At 45.7% G+C, this 18,701-nt stretch overlaps 1 pseudogene; it reads right to left on the bottom strand.

Moving 5' to 3' along the window:
• Nucleotides 1–12,395: 12,395 nt before the first annotated feature.
• Nucleotides 12,396–12,602, bottom strand: LOC142267236 (U2 spliceosomal RNA; annotated as a pseudogene).
• Nucleotides 12,603–18,701: the final 6,099 nt, after the last annotated feature.

Here is an 18,701-nt window from a genome sequence, read left to right as displayed (position 1 = left end):
CTGTAATCGCCGGCCTGTTCTAATGCTCACAAGCCAAGATATAGGCTCAGCTGCTAAGGCTTCCCTCTGCCTTCTGAATGAAAATTGAATATGTCTGGCTCACTGTGTATATAGCAGGTGCTCAGAAAAAATAAGAGTCAATTCAATAGAAATAGCTCTGGCACACTATAGTGATCAATAACGTAAGAAAAGAACTCTTAGAATGCTGAAAATTCTTTATTTGTGCAAAAGGATAATTCATCCAACGTTTCGAGCTTGTTTTTAGGTCTTTATCAAGGATACAGTTATCTAAGATCATAAAGGGTTACAAAACCATATAAACACGTAATTAGTACATAGTACAACATAACAGTACAATATATTGCTACTTGAGAGTACAATGGGTCAAATGACCATGATGCACATACAAAAAAATTTTCCAAAGCCATAGTGAAAACATTTGTACTGAGGAAAGAAAATTTCCACATGACCTATCTGGAGAAACATTCTGGATCAAACAACCAAAAATAGTCAAGCAGGTAAATACACACCTATATGGATAACAGGATGATATGTGTTCAATTGTATAGCGTCATTGCCATTAAGGTACAAATGGAAAACTTGCAATCCTATATAGTGAAGGAAATGAACACATATCATATCAAAGAACACAGGAACATGGGTGTGAGAAAAACCTCAATGTTTATACTTTGTTCTTTATAATGGTGTGAACATGTATATGTCTCAGTACCTTATGAACTTGAGAATTCTAGTGAGTAGATGATGAAAGCCTATTCCAGAACTGGAATCGGTAAATAATTGTAGGTGGAATCTAAATGAAAAGATGGTACAAGTGTTATCATGACACGTGGGCTATAACACAATGGACCGTGTGACAAAGAAGAAAGGAGAGAAAGAAGAGGAAGAAAATGGAACTACCTGTAACATTACGTGATAGTCACTGGTAAGTATCACTTGACAATTCAGGTGAAAAAGGATTCCTTTATTAAAGGGTTCTCAGTCGCCTCAGGATCATGAAATACCAGGGTAAATGATATGAGAATGGGTAAGAAGCACCACTAAAGGAAATATGAGATGCAGGACATATATCTATAAACCCCTGAACTACATGATAGAAATAAAAAGAAGAAAAAAGAAAAAAAAGAAGAAAGAAGAAGAACACATAGAATGCGGAAAGAGAATGGGTACAACTACCTGAGTTACTGCAGGGAGGCCCCTGGTAGGTATTGTGAGGGTTAGTGGAATTCCTTCACTGAAGGGTTCTCAGTTGCCTCAGGTTCGTGAAAAATGCTATAGACAAATAATGCCCGGAGAAAAGGGGTTCATATACAGCGAATAATGGTAATACAAGGTACATGTGTCCCATGTAATAGTATAAATATATATATATTGTACTAAGCTCTACACCAGAAATAGAAAGTAGTCCCTCTGCCTTCTGTCTAGGTGCCCTGAGTTATGTCCTGTAAACTGTCACAGTGACCTAGACACACATGTGTAGTAGGGGAATATCCCTGCTGAGATGCCAGTGCTAGAGCACTCGTTTGCTGTGGAGTTGAACGCTATGTGAGCAGTTCTTACCTTCAATGAGCAGAAGTCTCTTTTTTCAGATTTCAATATCTCTGTGGGTATCTGGCAGAAATATGGAATACTCTTTACTGCTAAGACCCTGTACACCACTCCCACTAAAGGGGGCTTTACACGCTGCGACATCGCTAATGCGGAGTCGTTGGGGTCACGGAATTTGTGACGCACATCCGGCCGCATTAGCGATGTTGCTGCGTGTGATACCGATGAGCGATTTTGCATCGTTGCAAAAACGTGCAAAATCGCTCATCGGTGACATGGGTCTCCATTCTCGATTATCGTTACTGCAGCAGTAACGATGTAGTTCGTCGCTCCTGCGGTAGCACACATCGCTCCGTGTGACACCGCAGAAACGAGGAACCTCTCCTTACCTGCCTCCCAGCCGCTATGAGGAAGGAAGGAGGTGGGCGGGATGTTCCGGCCACTCATCTCCGCCCCTCCGCTGCTATTGGGCGGTCGCTCAGTGACGTCGCTGTGACGCCGCACGGACCGCCCCCTTAGAAAGGAGGCGGTTCGCCGGACACAGCGACGTCGCCGGGCAGGTAAGTATGTGTGACGGGTCTGGTCGGTGTTGTGCGGCATGGGCAGCGATTTGCCCGTGTCGCGCAACAGATGGGGGCGGGTACCCACACTAGCGATATCGGGACCGATATCGCAGTGTGTAAAGTAGCCTTTAGTCACATGACCAAGACTGTATCTGTGTCCCTACAACACACTTGAGACAAATGTGTGTGTGAGCCTGCATTGTGGGGTATATATAATATATTATAGAGCTGGGAAGGATCATTCTAAGCAGTGAGCTGTTCCAGTATTTGTAGGAAAATACCCAGTAGAAGCATCAAACACAGCACCAATACCTCCCATCAGTATTCCACCACAGTGCCATGTAACCCATGCCCTACACTCCCATCTACACCAATACTATACAGGCACAAACTAGTATATCTGACTAAAAGCCCCCAAAATATGAAGAACGGCCTATAGTTGAGTGTGGATATAAAATCTATGTGAGCAGAGCTAGAATAGAAATCACTGATCGCATTGAAGTCATTCTGACCATAAATCACCATGATATCAAGGTGAGGAGTTGTGTGTTACTGCTGGGAGGAAAGGGTTAACAGTGGAATATTAAGGTGCATTTCTGTGTGCAGTGTTACTAGTCAATGTAACAATTCAGTATGAGCTGCTCTTGGTGCCGGGGGAGGGAGATGCTCTCCTGAGCAAGATAGATGGGGAATGAACATGATATCTATATAGTGTAAGGCAGGGGGTCTCAAACCAGGTGATCATGTCTGATCAACTGGTTACATTATGTCTGATTACCTTGTCTAACAGTTTTTTCTCCCCTTTCTTTACCTTCCAGGTTCCCATAGTCACGTGAAATATCCCTGTTGCACTTGATTACGGCTCACTATTCACTATAGGATGTCTTATATCTAACATCACACTCTCACCCATCAGCACTCTATAGGTTTGTATAAGGTATGCGCTTACACATCCGGTCCTCCATAGGTATTTCCACTTATGTAACACTATCCCTATGATCACTCATAACTCATACCCTTGTAGTCAATTACAGCCTCCTCTCTCCCCCCCTCCCCTTCTCCCTTTCCATCTATAATTTTGCCAGTACAATATTAGTTTACATTAGGCACACACTCACATATTCCTTTCCTTAGTGATTTATTGTAATTCACATTCACATACAATTCTCTATGCCTGCCCCATTACTACATTCATACCTACTTGACCCTATCCTGATACCCCTTGTCTCACCTTGTTGGTCCCTACACCTGTTATCATGTCCTTTCCTGTGTCTGTCTTGTCACACAACACATTTTAGCATATAACTTGTGCTCCTTATTACCTGTCCTGCCTATTAGAATTATGTCCATTATGTCCATGCATGGCCCAATGAATCAAGTCTGTACTTCATATTCATGGTTTAAGCCTTTGGGTTCCAATGTGCCCAGAGTATATATCCAGAAAGATTCCCTTTCTTTGAGCTTCCTAATTCTATTGCCTCCTCTGCGTATGGCTTGGACATGTTCGATGACTTGGAATGTTAATTGGATCACTGTGTGATTATGCGTCACAAAATGGTGTGGGACTGGTAATAGAATCTGCTTACAATGTATTGTTGACTTGTGTTTAGCTCAAAGAAAGAGAATCTTTCTGGATATGTACTCTGGGCACATTAGAACCCAAGGGCTTAAACCGTGAATATGAAGTAAAGACTTGATTCATTGGGCCGTGCACCATGTCACCAAGTGTCCAATTGCATTGTCCAATGGCTCACAATGGTTATGCGTTTTCATTGGATGGATAATCGAAGCCATGTTTTTTTCCTTTCTGTTGGGTTTGTTGTGTGAGTAGCCTATAGGATTAAGTTGGTTACCGCAGGCAGTGGATTTAACTTCCTGTCTTTGGTCCAGTGGTAGATGGATTGTCTGGTCTATGAGCTGTTATTGGTTTGAATGCAGGTGAATGCCCATGGGCTGCTTATGACTGTGTAAAATAGTATTGATTCATGATGGATTTCAGACTACATGTAGATATCTTCAGTCTTTCTATCCACATCATTTAAATGAACATTATCCATGCAGCTTGAAATCCATCCAATAAGAGAAGCAACCTTGTACAACCAATCTGATAAGGGCACAGTATATCCTAAGGGAAGGTTATGGCGGATGCAGGAAGATGCGCACTACACCCTACCATGCTCAAACCAATGGTTATCAACCTGCTCAGGACTTTACCCCATATTCCAGATGTGGCCTTACAAGTGATTTATAGAGGGTTAACAATACGTTGGGATCACCGGATCTAATCTCCCTTTTTATACACCCTAAAATCTTGTTTGCTTTAGAATAAACAATAACATCATAAAGGTATAAGATGACGCCATTATTAGCGTCACCATACCGCTACTCTGCCTTCTAAAACGGTCTCTGCTCAAAACCAAACATGATGCATTGCAGGCGGAGCGCGATGAGTTGCAGCAAGAAACAGTAGTGGGTGTGGGTGATAACACACAGCCCAGCCTCGTCTCATCACAACGTGCAGTGGAGGACTATGACGAGGAGGAGGATGAAGACATGGAGCAAATCTCCGGCCAAATTGAGGATATGACATGCACACCAGTCATATCCTCGGTTCAGCGTGGCTGGCCAGAGGACAGGGTAGATGAGGAGGAGGAGGAGGAGGAGGAGGACAGCATGTTCAGTCAACGTGTTGGTCAGGCTACTGAAGTCCTGGCTGTTAAGAGTCTGGCGCACATGGCTGACTTTATGGTAAGCTGCCTGTCTCGTGACCCTCGCGTTAAGAACATCTTGGCCGACAATCATTACTGGTTGGTAACACTGTTAGACCCACGCTACAAGGAGAACTTTATGTCTCTTATTCCCGAGGCGGAGAGGTCAACCAAAATGCAGCAGTTCCGGAAGGCCATAGTCACGGAAGTAGGCAAAGCATTCCCCTCACAAAACGCTAGCGGCATAGGTCAGGAATCAGTGGACAACCAAGGCGTACAGCCGAGAGAGGCACAAGTCCAATCCGCCAGAGGTAGGGGAACAGTCTTTAAGATGTGGGACAGTTTTCTCAGCCCCTCACGTACCACAGCCCCTGAGGTGCGGGGTAGTGCCACAAGAAATCCTAAGTTTGCCCAGATGCTCAAGGAGTACCTTGCAGATCGAACAACTGTACTCCGACATTCCTCTGTGCCTTACAATTATTGGGTATCCAAGGTGGACACGTGGCATGAATTGGCTCTCTACGCCTTGGAAGTCCTGGCCTGCCCTGCCGCTAGCGTTTTGTCAGAGCGTGTTTTTAGTGCCGCAGGTGGAATCATTACAGATAAACGCACCCGCCTGTCAACTGAAAATGCTGACAGGCTGACTCTGATCAAGATGAACAAGGGTTGGATTGGGCCAGACTTCACCACACCACCAGCAAATGAGAGCGGAATTTAAAGTTTGTAACGGGAATTTGCCATGTACCTCCAGTCACCCATGGGTACACACTTCTGGACTTTGGATAATCGCTGGACTGCTCCTCCTTCTCCTCATGCGCCACCATGATGACCGTTACAAGAGTTAGGCCTTTGTTTCAGGTATACCCCCAGTGGTAAATTTTTTCGCCCATTCTTTGCAGAATGGACATTACAACGACAGGAGACCCGCTCCTTTGCAATGGGAACAATGTTTTGAGGCCCTCATGCACGTCTCTATGCAGGGACAACGTGGAGCCTCCCAATTTTTGGCTGCCCTGCCAAAGGGCTATACTATAATACACCCACTTCCTGACAATGGACACTTAATGTTTTGAGGCCCTCATGCACGTCTCTATCCAGGGACAACGTGGAGCCTCCCAATTTTTGGCTGCCCTGCCAAAGGGCTATACTACAAAAGACCCACTTCCTGACAATGGACACTTAATGTTTTGAGGCCCTCATGCACGTCTCTATCCAGGGACAACGTGGAGCCTCCCAATTTTTGGCTGCCCTGCCTAAGGGCTATACTATAATACACCCACTTCCTGACAATGGACACTTAATGTTTTGAGGCCCTCATGCACGTCTCTATCCAGGGACAACGTGGAGCCTCCCAATTTTTGGCTGCCCTGCCAAAGGGCTATACTATAATACACCCACTTCCTGACAATGGACACTTAATGTTTTGAGGCCCTCATGCACGTCTCTATCCAGGGACAACGTGGAGCCTCCCAATTTTTGGCTGCCCTGCCAAAGGGCTATACTACAAAAGACCCACTTCCTTCCAATGGGCACTTCAGGTTTACAGGCCCTCATGCACGTCTCTATCCAGGGACAACGTGGAGCCTCCCAATTTTTGGCTGCCCTGCCTAAGGGCTATACTATAATACACCCACTTCCTGACAATGGACACTTAATGTTTTGAGGCCCTCATGCATGTCTCTATCCAGGGACAACGTGGAGCCTCCCAATTTTTGGCTGCCCTGCCAAAGGGCTATACTACAAAAGACCCACTTCCTTCCAATGGGCACTTCAGGTTTACAGGCCCTCATGCACGTCTCTATCCAGGGACAACGTGGAGCCTCCCAATTTTTGGCTGCCCTGCCAAAGGGCTATACTACAAAAGACCCACTTCCTTCCAATGGGCACTTCAGGTTTACAGGCCCTCATGCACGTCTCTATCCAGGGACAACGTGGAGCCTCCCAATTTTTGGCTGCCCTGCCTAAGGGCTATATTATAATACACCCACTTCCTGACACTGGACACTTAATGTTTTGAGGCCCTCATGCACGTCTCTATCCAGGGACAACGTGGAGCCTCCCAATTTTTGGCTGCCCTGCCTAAGGGCTATACTACAATAGACCCACTTCCTTACAATGGGCACTTCAGGTTTACAGGCCATCATGCACGTCTGTATGCAGGGGCATTGGTGAACCTCACAATTTTGGACTGCCCTGGCAAAGGAAAATACTACAAAGACTCAGTTCCTCAAAATGGGCACATTAGACTCAGAGGCCTTTATGTACGTCTCTTCTCAGGGACATCGGAGTGCCACACAATGTTTTACGTAAAATCTTTCATGTATTGATCTCAAAAAGTAACATACATTAGCTCTATCTCACTATTGGGTATGTGCCCTTAACATTTCCGCTATGAAAAATCATTTTGGTGTCATTTTGGAAGGTTTTCTGGTGAGTCCGTAAAAATGGCGTAAAACGCGGACAAAATTATTCAAAGCTGTGACTTTTGAGTGATAAATGCTTCAAGGGGTCTTCCCCATGCTGTTGCCATGTCATTTGAGCACTCTTCGGAGACTTTTGTGCCATTTTTAGGGTTTCTACATGCTGCCAGTGGTCATTTCACAAAAATACTCGGGTCTCCCATAGGATAACATTGGGCTCGGTGCTCGGGCCGAGTACACGAGTATCTTGGGAGGCTCGGCCCAAGCTTCGAGCACCCGAGCTTTTTAGTACTCGCTCATCACTACTAATAAACCTAAAAAATAAAAATAAATTGAATAAAAATCATGAATGTTGTGTTATAACAGGAAATTCGGTGTAAGAATGAATATCCGGGATGAGAGTTCAGCGAATGAGTTATAGAAATTGTTACAAAAAGGAGTGTGTACGGTTTATGCGTAAATTTTCAGAATGCGTACATGAAAATTATATGTATGTGAGAATGTCCCCCATGCTTTGTAAAAAGTTATTTATGAAAATGTAAATAAAATATATAAAAATGCCTAATTATTTATAATTTATGAGAAAGATATATATGTATGGAAGAATGTTATAAGGTGTCCAAGAACCATAAAGAAAAAGGGTGCATATATAATGTTAGAGGTCTAGAGTTCCACCAGGCTATATCACCCCTAAAGAAATAGAAAGAAGACCTTACTACCTGTGTACCCCAAAAAAAGCTATATTTCTTAGCCAGGATTATGGTGGAGATATGCACAAGTGAAATAAGAATATAAAGTAATACAATAAGATTATAAAACCAATATGTGTGCATTCATGCACCACCCGGTACGCTACCCTTGCCAAATTGCTCACTCTAGATCCCCACACGATCCATGAAGCCGTTCCCCCGGTCACACCGCCTGCTGCCGGTTCCCACTCATCCCTGGGGGAGTTAGGCGAGTGGTATCGAGAGCTACATGTCGGCACTGATGATACCCCCATACACCACAAGGAAGGGGTATACCGGGTGGTACAGGAGTATGAGCGGGTTTTTAGCAAGCACCCTCTAGATTTTGGGCAGATTAAAGGGGTTCAACACCACATCCCTACCGGTACACACTCCCCTATTAAAGAGAGATACAGGCCTATTCCCCCTGCGCACTACCAATGCGCCAAAGACATATTGAGGAACATGAAGGAGGCAGGGGTTATTAGGGACAGCTGTAGTCCCTGGGCCGCTCCGTTGGTGCTGGTTAAGAAGAAGGATGGCACCATGCGGATGTGTGTGGATTACCGGAAGATTAACCAGATAACGCATAAGGATGCTTACCCTCTGCCCCGCATCAAAGAGTCCCTGGCCTCGCTGAGAACCGCTAACTACTTCTCCACCCTTGACCTCACCAGCGGGTACTGGCAGGTGGCCGTGGCACCGGAAGACCGAGAGAAGACTGCCTATGGGACCGTTTTGCTGTACTTGGATGATGTGATTGTGTACTCACAGACGTATGAAGCCCACCTGGAGCACCTAGCCGAGGTGTTCGCGTCCCTTGCCAAGTATGGGATGAAGTTGAAGCCCTCAAAGTGTCATCTGCTGAAACCCAGAGTGCAGTACCTAGGACATGTGGTTGGTGCGGAAGGTGTCGCCCCCAACCCCGAGAAGATCACCGCCATCCAAGACTGGCCGAGACCGACCACAGTGAGGGAAGTGAGGCAGTTTCTGGGCCTGGTGGGATATTACCGTCGCTTCATTAAGGGGTACACAAAGATGGCTGCCCCCATGCAAGACCTCCTCGTAGGACAGACCAAGGGTGGTAGATCCCTAGTAGCCCCATTGGTGTGGGAAAAAAAGCATGAGGAATCCTTCCGCCAGCTGAGAACAGCCCTGACCGGAGAGGAAATCCTAGCGTACCCTGACTACAGCCGCCCATTCATCCTCTACACCGACGCCAGCAATGTGGGCTTGGGGGCTGTTCTATCCCAGGTCCAAGACAGAAGGTAAAAGGTAATAGCTTATGCTAGCCGAAAACTCCGACCGACTGAGAGGAACCCTGAGAACTACATCTCCTTCAAGCTTGAGCTCTTGGCACTGGTGTGGGCTATCACCGAGCGGTTCCGCCATTACCTGGCAGCAGCCAAATTCACCGCGTACACAGACAATAACCTGCTGACCCATCTAGATATGGCCAAGCTGGGCGCGTTGGAGCAGCGGTGGGTGACCAGGTTAGCCAACTACGATTTCACCATCAAGTACCGGGCCGGCCGTACCAACGTCAATGCCAATGCACTCTCCCGGATGCCCCACCTGTCGGAAGAGGGGCCAGAGGATGATGACCTCGAAGAGATCGAGTTGCCTGCATTTCACCGGCCATTCACTGAGAAGGTGCACGTCTACCAACAACGGGTGAACCTGGATCCGCTGCCCCGACAGGACTGGCAGGAAGCTCAGGACCAGGCACCTGCTGTCCGCCTGGTCAAGACTCTAGTGGAACAGGGTTCTGCTGGGATAGACCCTGCTGCCCCTGCCGAAGCCCAACATCTGTGGCAAGAACGGACCCGGCTATACCTACACCAGGGGAAGTTGTATCGCGAGCTGATTAATCCAAAGACTCACGAGAAGATCCGCCAGCTGGTGATTCCCCAGGCTAACGTGCCCACCGTCCTGCAAGCATACCATGATGGTGCAGTGCACTTCGGGTGGAAGAAGCAAGAGATGTTGTTAAGAGAGCGGTTCTATTGGAGTGGAATGCGGGAATCTGTGGAGGCCTGGTGCCGAGAATGTGGCCCTTGCGCATTGAGAAGGAAGGACGAGGCCAGCCAGAAGGCACCCCTACACCCGATCATTACACACCAACCGCTGGAGCTGGTTGCCCTTGACCATGTAAAGCTCACCCCCAGCCGAAGTGGGTACACCTACGCTCTGACCATCGTAGACCACTACTCGAGGTTCCTGGTGGTTGTCCCAGTTAAGGACTTAACCGGCCGCACCGCTGCTAAGGCTTTCCAGGCTTATTTCTGTTGACCGCATTGGTACCCGGAGAGGGTGCTTACCGACCAGGAGAGGCTGATTTGGGAGGATGGGCCTGGAGGAAAGGGATGGCCTAGGCCCGCCACTACCGTAACCGGTGGCGATCCTCCGGGGGTTCAGGGGTCCCCTTGGACGTGGGCCCCCTGAAAGAGACAGAACCCGCTCGGGCAACTTGGTGCTGGACTGGGGTCAAGGGGTGCTGCCCGCTTCTTAGGGGCAGCATCAGGGCCAGGTTGTTTGGGTGGGAGAAGAGCGGAAGCTGTACCGTTGTAAAATGTTTATGATGCTTTTACATGTTTTACCGTTTTATTCTTTTTCAGTTGTGAAAATAAAACCGGTGATGGACGGGCAGCCCGCGGACGGTCTGCATTTTGCTATAGGGGAATGTGGCGCCCTGGACAAGCCAGGTCGTCACAGGTACTACACCAACACACTCTACACTCCGGCTAGGCACACCGAAGCTAAACACAAATCCTAGTTGCCTTCCTCCAGGGGCTGATGTCCACACCAGGGGGTGGGCCAGGCGGTTGATCCCACCCACCGAGGAGTTCACAGTCCTGGAGGCGGGAAAAGGAGTCAGATTAGAGATCAGTTTTGGAGTTAGAGAAGTGAAGAGGAGAGGAGACTGACCGTGTCCGGGTGTGTGGCCCGGGCACTCAGCAAGGTTGGCAGACGGTGGTGACCTTCTGCAGGAGAGGCTGATTGGAGTGAACCGTACGGACCGGGGATGGGCGGTGGCCCGCCGGTACCAGATCGGGGAGTGAAGAGAAGCCAGCACCATCCGGCAGGGCCTACGGACCCCGACCAGGCTAGGAGTCGCCGTAAAACCGGTCAAATCCGTTAGCGACAGGAACCTCCAGGGTTTCCCAGCAGTCAAGACCCGATTGAAGGCAACAGCTCACACCGTAGAGGGAAGCACAGTCACCGCCAAGGCTACAGTTCCCAGGGCCAGAGCCTGCGGGCAAAAGGGGCTCCCTCAGCATCCATCCAAGCTGGGGAGCGGGTTACCGGTGGGAAGCCCGCTAGATTTTGGGGGAAAAAAAGGGGTCCAACACCACATCCCCACAGGTGCACACCCACCCATCAAAGAGAGCTATAAGCCAATACCACCTTCACATTGCCAGTGTACCAAGGACATGTTGAGCAACATGAAGGCGGCTGGGGTTATCCGTGACAGTTGTAGCCTTTGGGCAGCTCTGTTGATCCTGTTAAAAAAGAAGGACGGCACCACTCCCCGTATTGAGGAATTGCTAGCTGCATTGAGAACTGCAAATTATTTTTCTACCCTTGATCTCACTAGTCACTATTGGCAAGTGTCCGTTGCTGAGGCAGACCGGGAGAAGACCGCCTTCGCCACCCCTATGGGTCTCTGCGAGTTCAAAAGCATGCCCTTCGAGCTGTGCAATGCGCCAGGAACCTTCCAGAGGCTGATGGAATGCTGCTTGGGACAAGATTTTAGGGTGTATAAAAAGGGAGATTAGATCCCGTGATCCCAACGCATTGTTACACCTCTATAAATCACTTGTAAGGCTACATCTGGAATATGGGAACCAGTTTTGGGCTCCACATTTTAAAAAGGACATTCAGAAGTTAGAGTCAGTTCAAAGGTGGGCAACTAGACTACTACAAGGAATGGAAGGCCTCCCATATGATGACAAGTTGAAAAAGTTATTAAGTGATTACTGGCTGCAATGGGGCTTTCTGGCTGGTGCCAGCCTCTCTTCTTAGCACACAGGAACCACAATCCCTACACCATGCTTCAATGGATTCTCTCATCCCAGCCCAGTAAAACTACATATTTTACACAGTCATAAGCAGCCAAAAGGGATCTATTCTATTCAATTGCAAATGATCTAGATAAGACTGAGAATAAGATACTGCACGGGACATAGCAGAGTTGGTCAAGTTGAGTGGAGATGAGTTTGCTATTTGGCACAGCTTTTTGCATCAATAAAGCAAGTAAAAGGTGTGAAAGATAAAAAAAAGGGTGAAAGTGTGAAAAGTGAATTGGCCAAATTGAGGTGCATATAAAGTTTTTGCTTTCTTTCAATTCACTAATGGGGCTCATTTGAATCAGGTGAATTGAGTTCTGCTTTTGGAAACTGGGTTAAGAAGGGGTGCACCGGTCCTGGAGGTACTGCAATACCAGGTCAATGCGTGGAGTGGACAGAGCAAGATTTTTTCCATCTCCTTGTTCTAAAAATCCATTTAATATATGGTCCCCAGAGAGGGGACGTATCAGATATTAAACTGATAAGAACAGATTTAATTTTTTTTTTTTTCTGTTTATCAGTAGGACTTCAAAATAACAAAGGTGATCGCCTCCCGTTGCCTGGGAACCGTCCAGGCACAAGAGGGCTATGTGTCACCAGAAGGCGCACACACTTCCTCAAGGCCGGCAGACGTGCAATCCCAGGCACCTTCCAGTACCGACCAAGGTAGCGTCCTCCGAAACTACACTTGATCTTAGCCAAAAGGCCGAGAAGCTATAACCCGAATTGGTTACGGCCTTGAGTGGCACCCTGGCCTATACCGGACACATCTTAGGGAGAGGGAGACAAACCCACGCCTACAGAAGACATTTTGTCACCCAAGCCAACCCTTGAAAAGGCTGTTTTGCAGAGCAAAAACAAGAAGAATGGTGCTTTTTGCAGCCGCCGCCCACTGCAATGAATCTGAATAACTCCTCCTTTTGGACACAAGCACCTCCCCTCCCCCTTGCAGTCTTTCCAATTCATGATACAAAAAGACGGACGGACAGGACAGGACAGGACAGGCTGCCTGACTTTCCGTCACTGCCACCCTTTGCCATCCTTGTCCGTAGAAAGCCCTTTCATCATCCCCAAACCCTAATCTTTTCCCTTCCCTTCCCAGATGCGTCTCACTCCCTTTCATTAGGAAGTGAGCGCAGCCTTTTCTCCGTTCTGCACATGCGCGACGTTAAACACAAATGCGCAGGCGTGCGTTCCATTACCCTCACTGCATTCCACTCCCATACAGGAAGTGGGCGCAGCTATTACTACGGTCGCACATAAAAGAACCCACGGCCACCACTGCACATAGCTGACTCCACCACAGGACACCCACTTCTACACCAACGCAGGTAAGACAGGATCGGCACCTCTATGCTCCCGTTACAATCAGGCTCAGTCACCATGTGATAACGCTCTCAACTCTTTAGTTGCAGGCTCCCCTTGCTTCACCTCCACTGGCTGTGCTGCCATTTCCTCTCCCACCTGGAAGGTATACTTTATTCCACTATTTTCCTGTTTCTCTCTTCCCCCTTTTCCCATAACCTACTTTTATCTACATTTGTGGGGTATCTATATGCTATTTACATCATAGTTTTATTCATTAATATGGAAGGGAAGAGTGCCCATGAGAGTGTTGAACTGCGGAGAGCAAGAAATTAAGCTGCTCCGATTTGCCACCATTGATAAGCTGTTCTCAGTAGATACACATGCTATCCAAACAGCAGCATCCACCATTGCTTCAGCCCACCCATTCAGTGACAGCTCACCAAGTCAGCCATAGGAGTGGTGTAAGGAATTACACGTAGGCACTGACTCCACACCTTCACATCACAAGAAGGGGGTCTACAGGCTAGTGCAAGAATACGAGCAAGTCTTCAGCAAACATCCGCTAGACTTTAGAAGAATAAAAGGGGTCAAACACTACATCCCCACAAGTGCACACCCACCCATCAAAGAGAGATATAAGCCAAAACTACCTGCACATTACCAGTGTACCAAGGACATGTTGAGCAACATGAAGGAGGCTGGGGTTATCCGTGACAGTTGTAGCCTCTGGGCAGCTCCGTTGGTCCTGTTAAAGAAGAAGGACAGCACCACTCCCCTGTATTGAGGAATAGCTAGCTGCATTGAGAACTGCAAATTATTTTTCTACCCTTGATCTCACTAGTCGCTATTGGCAAGTGTCCGTTGCTGAGGCAGACCGGGAGAAGACCGCCTTTGCCACCCCGATGGGTCTCTGCGAGTTCAAAAGCATGCCCTTCGAGCTGTGCAATTTGCCAGGAACCTTCCAGAGGCTGATGGAATGCTGCTTGGGACACCGAAACTTTGAAACGGTACTGCTATACCTTTATGATGTTATTGTTTATTCTAAAGCAAACAAGATTTTAGGGTGTATAAAAAGGGAGATTAGATCCGGTGATCCCAACGTATTGTTACCCCTCTATAAATCACTTGTAAGGCCACATCTGGAATATGGGGTAAAGTCCTGAGCAGGTTGATAACCATTGGTTTGAGCATGGTAGGGTGTAGTGCGCATCTTCCTGCATCGGTAAAAGCTGCAGAAGTCCTTGAAGATTTCCGCTTCAAAGGCTGTGCCTTGATCTGTGAGGACTCTCTCTGAGTAGCCATGAGGTCTGCATAAGTGTGCTTGGAAGACCTTCGCTGCAGTATGGGCCATTAGATCTTTGACTTGTACCACAACCATAAATCTCGAGTAGTTGTCTACCATCGTAAGTGCATACGTGAGCTCGCCTCGATATTCTGCAACAAAACTCCCTTTTTCGATTTCAGTTTCAGCAAACACTCCTCTTCCTGTAGAAAATATTTTTCATTACCTAAGACAGTCATTCTAATGCATGACAATATTAAGGCAATTTAGTTAAAACTTGTTTTAACTCACCTTTAAGGGGATTGATGTATTTCATGGTCAATCCAGGTTTGTCAGTGATGGCACTGACATAATGTATGGCGTCTTTTTCGGGCGTTATCCTTTGCCTTTTCATTGTGAAAATCCAGTTGCCTATATCAAAGCAAATTCTACTACTTGTAAAGTATGCAGAAAATGAAATGTAGAACATATAACATCAACTGCTTAGGAACGCATCATAGGTTAGTACTTAAAAGGATATTGTCATGTTCTAGTCATAATGCAAGCTGGACATTTTTCATGTTACCCTGTAATCGCCGGCCTGTTCTAATGCTCACAAGCCAAGATATAGGCTCAGCTGCTAAGGCTTCCCTCTGCCTTCTGAATGAAACTTGAATATGTCTGGCTCACTGTGTATATAGCAGGTGCTCAGAAAAAATAAGAGTCAATTCAATAGAAATAGCTCTGGCACACTATAGTGATCAATAACGTAAGAAAAGAACTCTTGGAATGCTGAAAATTCTTTATTTGTGCAAAAGGATAATTCATCCAACGTTTCGACCTTGTTTTTAGGTCTTTATCAAGGATAAAGTTATCTAAGATCATAAAGGGTTACAAAACCATATAAACACGTAATTAGTACATAGTACAACATAACAGTACAATATATTGCTACTTGAGAGTACAATGGGTCAAATGACCATGATGCACATACAAAAAATTTTTCCAAAGCCATAGTGAAAACATTTGTACTGAGGAAAGAAAATTTCCACATGACCTATCTGGAGAAACATTCTGGATCAAACAACCAAAAATAGTCAAGCAGGTAAATACACACCTATATGGATAACAGGATGATATGTGTTCAATTGTATAGCGTCATTGCCATTAAGGTACAAATGGAAAACTTGCAATCCTATATAGTGAAGGAAATGAACACATATCATATCAAAGAACACAGGAACATGGGTGTGAGAAAAACCTCAATGTTTATACTTTGTTCTTTATAATGGTGTGAACATGTATATGTCTCAGTACCTTATGCACTTGAGAATTCTAGTGAGTAGATCATGAAAGCCTATTTCAGAACTGGAATCGGTAAATAATTGTAGGTGGAATCTAAATGAAAAGATGGTACAAGTGTTATCATGACACGTGGGCTATAACACAATGGACCGTGTGACAAAGAAGAAAGGAGAGAAAGAAGAGGAAGAAAATGCAACTACCTGTAACATTACGTGATAGTCACTGGTAAGTATCACTTGACAATTCAAGTGAAAAAGGATTCCTTTATTAAAGGGTTCTCAGTCGCCTCAGGATCATGAAATACTAGGGTAAATGATATGAGAATGGGTAAGAAGCACCACTAAAGGAAATATGAGATGCAGGACATATATCTATAAACCCCTGAACTACATGATAGAAATAAAAAGAAGAAAAAAGAAAAAAAAGAAGAAAGAAGAAGAACACATAGAATGCGGAAAGAGAATGGGTACAACTACCTGAGTTACTGCAGGGAGGCCCCTGGTTGGTATTGTGAGGGTTAGTGGAATTCCTTCACTGAAGGGTTCTCAGTTGCCTCAGGTTCGTGAAAAATGCTATAGACAAATAATGCCCGGAGAAAAGGGGTTCATATACAGCGAATAATGGTAATACAAGGTACATGTGTCACATGTAATAGTATATATATATATATTGTACTAAGCTCTACACCAGAAATAGAAAGTAGTCCCTCTGCCTTCTGTCTAGGTGCCCTGAGTTATGTCCTGTAAACTGTCACAGGGACCCAGACACACATGTGTAGTAGGGGAATATCCCTGCTGAGATGCCAGTGCTAGAGCACTCGTTTGCTGTGGAGTTGAACGCTATGTGAGCAGTTCTTACCTTCAATGAGCAGAAGTCTCTTTTTTCAGATTTCAATATCTCTGTGGGTATCTGGCAGAAATATGGAATACTCTTTACTGCTAAGACCCTGTACACCACTCCCACTAAAGGGGGCTTTACACGCTGCGACATCGCTAATGCGGAGTCGTTGGGGTCACGGAATTTGTGACGCACATCCGGCCGCATTAGCGATGTTGCTGCGTGTGACACCGATGAGCGATTTTGCATCGCTGCAAAAACGTGCAAAATCGCTCATCGGTGACATGGGTCTCCATTCTCGATTATCGTTACTGCAGCAGTAACGATGTAGTTCGTCGCTCCTGCGGCAGCACACATCGCTCCGTGTGACACCGCAGAAACGAGGAACCTCTCCTTACCTGCCTCCCAGCCGCTATGAGGAAGGAAGGAGGTGGGCGGGATGTTCCGGCCACTCATCTCCGCCCCTCCGCTGCTATTGGGCGGTCGCTCAGTGACGTCGCTGTGACGCCGCACGGACCGCCCCCTTAGAAAGGAGGCGGTTCGCCGGTCACAGCGACGTCGCCGGGCAGGTAAGTATGTGTGACGGGTCTGGTCGGTGTTGTGCAGCATGGGCAGCGATTTGCCCGTGTCGCGCAACAGATGGGGGCGGGTATCCACACTAGCGATATCGGGACCGATATCGCAGTGTGTAAAGTAGCCTTTAATAAACTGTGTAAAGGATTTTAAGTAAAAATCCACAATAAACCAGCGCTAGATGGGTTTTTATAATTTTATTAATAGACCACAAATAAAAAATTTTTTGCTATCCTTGTTTCAAGACAGAGTATTTGATAATATACAATACACTGATTATTACTAAAACCAAGGACCACATAAAACAAGGACCACATAAAATAAAAAATGAAAGTAATGAGAATAAAATTCTTTTGTATAACCAATTAACTTCGAGGTGATACAATATTCACATTGATTTAGTTTTACCAGTCTAATGTAATGCCCCGGCCGGTGGCATATATTTTGTTTGGTTAATAATTTAGACTTATACAATGAAAGATGTACTATACCACCCCTGGCTAACTTACAAGTTTTAAGTTGTACAATATAAGTTTGCGACGTTATATTCATATATAGGAAGGCAAACAATATTGGCAATTTAGTGGCACCCACCATACGTAATCTTACAGCACCTAATAAGGGAGGATTATTTGGCCTGAAAGGTTTTTTTCCATGCAAAAGCTGTATAGTATGTAAGAATACAAAAAATATTTCACGGAAATCCTTCTTACAGGGGCAGTCAGAAGTCATGATTAGAGAATTTATTACATGTCAATCAAAGGGAGTAGTATATTGCATTCAATGTCCCTGTCAGAAAAAATACATTGGGAGAACTATTAGACCCCTATGGAAAAGGGTGGGTGAGCACATTAGAAGTGTTAAAAATAAATGTACTAAGCACCCCCTATCCAGACATTATGTGTTAAAACATGGAGGGTCCTTTAAAGGATCCCAAGTATGGGGCGTACAAAAAATAACTAAGGATTGGAGAGGTGGCGATTTCATTAAAAAAATGTCACGAGCAGAAAGCCAATGGATTTTTGAATTGAACACCTTGAAACCATATGGACTCAATAATGATATAGAACTGTTTGCTTTTAATTAATTTATATTTTTATAGGTAGAGGAGTAATAGGTACTGATAATAATACGGAGAGAAGGAAAAAAAAAAAAAAAAAAAAAAAGCGATTGTCATGGAGATATATGTGTATATATGCATAATATATATTAAAATTGGTGCTTCACTTGCCCAAGGTTGATGTAGATATAAGGGGCTTTTCATATTATAGCAAATTTATATTACACCTTTATGATGTCCTTTTGTTAAATTTATTGTTGTAAAAAAGCATATGCATATATACACATTGTCTTCCCAGTATA

The sequence above is a fragment of the Anomaloglossus baeobatrachus genome, unplaced genomic scaffold (assembly GCF_048569485.1).
Source record: "Anomaloglossus baeobatrachus isolate aAnoBae1 unplaced genomic scaffold, aAnoBae1.hap1 Scaffold_294, whole genome shotgun sequence".
Taxonomy (NCBI): domain Eukaryota; kingdom Metazoa; phylum Chordata; class Amphibia; order Anura; family Aromobatidae; genus Anomaloglossus; species Anomaloglossus baeobatrachus.
The sequence above is the reverse complement of the archived record's forward strand: the minus strand, read 5'-3'. Positions and strand labels throughout refer to the sequence as shown.